The sequence below is a fragment of the Callorhinus ursinus genome, unplaced genomic scaffold, assembly GCF_003265705.2.
Source record: "Callorhinus ursinus isolate GAN/ISIS: 27379988/994484 unplaced genomic scaffold, GSC_fseal_2.0 scaffold4, whole genome shotgun sequence".
Classification (NCBI taxonomy): domain Eukaryota; kingdom Metazoa; phylum Chordata; class Mammalia; order Carnivora; family Otariidae; genus Callorhinus; species Callorhinus ursinus.
The window spans coordinates 115076738-115081812 of NW_027397066.1; the positions used below are offsets into that span (position 1 = coordinate 115076738).

Here is a 5075-nt window from a genome sequence, read left to right on the forward strand (position 1 = left end):
GTAAAACAGTAGTATATAGTCTCTTGATGTATATAGTTTTGCTTGGTAATTGTGGGTCTATTCCCACATATATGTACATGAATTTATTATTTATATTAAAATGCCAAATAGCCTCAAAGCAGCAAAAGCTAGAAAAAAAAATAATGTCAAAATATACATGTCAATAATTTAGATATTATTTCTATGGTCCCACTGGATTTATTTCATATGGGAAACCAACTTGATTCTTTAAAAAATAAACTGAAAAATTGGATCAATTGAAGTTTGAATTAATTTCAATGCTCAAAGCAAAATTATATCTGAAGGACAACATTGCAACTACTGCAAATAATAAAAATGTATAAATTTGGCATTTATTATTTTTGTAGAATACTCATGTAAAGTAGCCTATAATCTTTATTTTGAGTAGAGTAAATGTATTAATAGTTAGTCCTATTTATGAATTCCACTCAATAGAATTAAATAAGTCCATGTTGAACATATACAATGTACAGAAACTTAGCTAAATACTGCAAAATATAGAGATGAGCATTCATCTTTTATTGGATGTTAATATGAAAGGATTCAAGGGTGCCAGGCAAAGGTCATGGTCAGGAATGCCAAATGTGCCTCCACACTGGGCCCTCTTCAAGTGGTACTTGCATAGCTGCTCATGTTTGAGTTCCTTGTAACAACGACAGTAGTTGAAAAGCACATAAGCTGCCAGCACCATAGAAATCCCAGCAACGCCTCCTTTCTTCACATTGACATACTTGTTGTAATACCGCTAGTAACCTCTTTGAAATGTTCCAGCAATGGCCTTAAGGGTGAAATCCGGCATCAGTATCCAGCTGGGCAGCTCTCCTAGTTTCACATCCATGAGCATATTCTCCTTCACTGGTATGACTGATGCCATCTTGGAGTTCTGGGTCCATAATATTAAATATAATGATAATCAGTGATACTGGAAATTCAAACTGCTATAACTTTTTGGAGAAGAGAAAAATCACTTAAAGTTGGATGGGACAGAAAATTCTTCAGTGTGACAGAAGTGATAGAAGGAGAGTGGAAACAATATGAGGATAAGAGGAAAGCAGACAGATGCCTACTCTGCCAGTTTATTTATTAATATTAATGACAAATCTGATTTGTTGATACTCTGTACTTCCTTTTAAAGATGAAGCTTAAAGCATTGAAGTGAATCTCCTTTCCAGTATTTAGCTGAGATGTTTGGAGACAGGGACCCACAAATATTCCTCTTGGACAACTAATAGGCTAGCTATTTTTCTGTGTCCTCCTTTTTCTTCTGAAACAAATCTCAAATAGCTAAGCTATTTTTGAAACAGTCTAGGGAGTGGAACAATTTCCTATTTATCAACATTATTGTTTCTGTCAGACACAGATACAAGCCTATTTTACCCATTGTACATCCTTTTTGAAATAATTTTGCAGATCATTACCTTGAACCACTGTGAAAAGATTTTTTAAAAGATAATAATCAGAAAACTATGGATTTAACAGGTTATTTTAATGTTGGTGTTTCTGATCCATTTTCACACTATTTCAGAAGTTGGTTGTGGTAGGCATCCTCTAAGATGGCTTGCAATGATCCCCACCCCTTGGTATTCATGCCCTTGACTTTTTTTCTTTCTCCCTCTCTCCCTCCCTATTTTCTTTCTTTTAAGAAATACTACAGGGCACCTGGGTGGCTCAGTCATTAAGTGTCTGCCTTCAGCTCAGGTCATGATCCCAGGGTCCTGAGATCAAGCCCCACATCGGCCTCCCTGCTCAGAGGGAAGCCTGCTTCTCCCTCATGAACCAACCCTGCTAGCTTCAAATTTTTCTTCTGCAGCTTCCTCACCTCTCTTAGCATTCATAAAATTGAAGATACTTAGGACCTTGCTCTAGATTAGACTTTGGCTAAGAGAATGTTGTGACTGGCTTGATCTTCTATCCAAACTACTCAAACTTTTTTCATATCAGCAATAAAACTGTTTTGATTTCTTATTATTTTTGTGCACTGGAGTAGTACTTTTAATTTCCTTTAAGATGTTTTCCTTCGCATTCACAACTTGGCTAACTGTTTAGTGAAAGAGGCCTTGCTTTCAGCCTATCTTGGCTTTTATATTCTTTCCTCACTAAACTTAATCATTTCTAGTTTTTTATTTAAAATGAGAGACATGTGACTCTTCATTTAAACTCTTAGAGGTCATTGTATGTTTATTAATTGGCCTAACTTCAGTATTGTGTCTCAGGAAATAGGGAGGCTTGTGGAGAAGGAGAGAGATGAGGGCTGAGGAATAGCTGGTTGCTGGAGCAGTCAGAACACACACATTTATCAATTAAGTTCCCCAGGTTATATGAGTAGGGTTCATGGAGCCCCAAAACAGTTACAATGGTAACATCAAAGATCACTAACCATAGATCACCATAACAATATAATAATAATGAAAAGTTTGAAATATTGTGAGAATTACCAAAATGTGACATAGACATAAAGTGAGCTGATGCTATTGAAAAAGGTAATGTTAATAGACTTGCTCAATGCAGGGTTGCCAAAACCTTCAATTTGTATAAAATGCAGCATCTATGAAGTGCAATAAAAGTGAAGCTCAATAAAACAAGGTATTTCTGCATTTTAAAAAACTTTTTAGTTGGGGAAGTGCTTCATAAGCAAAATAAAAATTTTAGATGGAAAGATGCCATTTATGAAGAAAAACAATATTGATCCATGTAATTACAGATATCAATAATTTACTTTTTTTCATTGTTGTGTATTCACTGCACAAATGTAACATTTTGTCTATGGTTACTTACTTCTAGCTTTGGCTATTAGTAAAGCTATTATGAACATTTTTTTTTTACCTATCTTTGGAGGACAAGTGCACTCATTTCACTTGAGAATCTATGTAGGAGGGGAATTGCTAGTTGTTTGGTAAGGACTGCCCAGTATCTCCCATGTAGTGGTGCTTGTTTATACTCTCACTAAGGATGCAAACAAATTTCACTTGCTACAGGAATCCTTGTCAACATTTGGTATTGGCAAACTCTCTCTTTTAACCATTGATGGATGCAGTTTAATTTGCATTTCCATGATTACTAATGATGTTGAGCACCTTTTATATAACTATTATCTGTTTTAATATATTCTTTTATAAGGTGTCTCAAGCCTTTTGCCCATTTACTATTTGGATTTTCCATTAATTTGTAGAGGTTCTTTATATAATCTGAATATAAATTCTTTTTCAGTTGTATGCATTGTAAATGCCTTCTAATCCATGACTTTCTTTTCATCTCTTAATGGTGTATTTTAATGAACAGAATGTCTTAAATTTAATGAAGCATCTCTTGATGACCTATTGCTGTGTAATTAGCTTTCATAGAAATCAGTAGCTTAAGACATTGTATTATTTATTTACAATTCTATAGTTTGGGAGGGCATGGTAGTCTCTGGCAGTTGGATTTCTTACTTGGCAACTCACTACCCATAGCACAAAAGCAGGAAAATGTCATGTGTTCCACATTCTATTAGTTAAAGCACATCACGGGGTTACAATTGTGCGAAGATATGTGTACAAAGATTCTCACTGTAGCATAGTTTGTATTAGCAAAATGCTAGAAATGAATAAAATGCACATTAATATAGGGCTAATTAAATGTATCCTAGTATATTTATATAATGAATATTCACTCTGCAGATGCTAAAATAATGAAGTAGATCTAATTTGATGATATGGAGCCAAAATACATATTATTTACTGAAAATAGAAAACTGCATAAGAGGAAATGTATGTCTAACATCTCCTTTTTGTTAAAAATATAATAGTTGTACAAATTTATAGTCAAATGATGGTAGGATGCACAAAATAATATTAACAATGTTTGCATATCAAAAAGAGTGCTGTGGAATCTTTTATAGAAAAGAATCTTTCCTGGGCACCTGGGTGGCTCAGTAGGCTGAACGTCTGCCTTCAGCTCGGGTCATGATCCCAGGGTCCTGGGATTGAGTCCCACATGGGATTCCTTGCTCAGCAGGGAGCCTGCTTCTCCACCTCCCTCTGCCTGCCACTCCCCCTGCTTGTGCTCTCTCTCTCTCTCTCTGACAAATAAATAAATAAAATCTTTTTAAAAAAAAGAAAAGAATCTTTTATGTTCTTTTATATTTATCATATGCTCATGTTAATTTTCCATTAGACAATTAATAAAAATATATGAAAGTAACATTTCAACATAACATCAGCAAAGTAAATAGTGCCAATTTTGTGTGTCTATCATGAATATGTTGTTATTGTTGATTCTGTTTTGATGTAAAGCTTAAAGTTCTGCCTGTATATTTCTGAGTACATGAGAAGAAAACTGGATGGTGATAATAAAAATGAGATTCCCAGTAGAATTTCAACATAATCAGGAACACCCTCAAGCAAAATAAATTCTGAGAATTTTAAAAATGCTTTCAGAAACTCATAGATATCTTTGACAATAGTCTATAGATAAACTAAAATTTATATTGGATGCATGTAAAAATGTTCACAGATATTGCATAAATTTCATGATGCCACAGAATATGAGACAGAAGTGAATAGGGGACATTACCATATCTGCTAAGACAGCACCTGTCAGGAGTGCAGTGAATATTGGCCAATAAAGTCTTAAGGATTTTCCAGTTGCATATTTCATCTTTCTTTCCCTCTTATACAATTGTGTTTTCCAATTTATCATTTAATTTATCTTTATTAAAATGTCAGATCATTTCTTACTACAGAGTAGGCAAAACAGCTTTATGCTCTATCATAGAAACTTTAATTGTCATCATATACCTGATTTCTGAGTCAGTCCCAAATGTCAGCTCTGTAAAACTTATAAAACATTTGTTTTTCTCCTTGTTTTTGAGAATTTTCCAATAAGTAAACATCAATATTGATGAAATGTAGGGCCTCGTACTACTTTATTAATATATAGTTTTTTTATCATTTGAATATGGGGGTGGGAGGCCACAAGAAAGCAGGGATGTATTACTGATAAATTTTTAAAATACAGAAAATCTGAAACGTGACTTGGTATTCAAATAAAATTGTTGAAAATGCAGATTTGAAAGG

The 5075-nt window shown here is 34.0% G+C and overlaps 1 pseudogene; it reads right to left on the reverse strand.

The window, feature by feature from the left end:
* Positions 1 to 532: 532 nt before the first annotated feature.
* Positions 533 to 895, reverse strand: LOC141372545 (ATP synthase F(0) complex subunit f, mitochondrial pseudogene; annotated as a pseudogene).
* Positions 896 to 5075: the final 4180 nt, after the last annotated feature.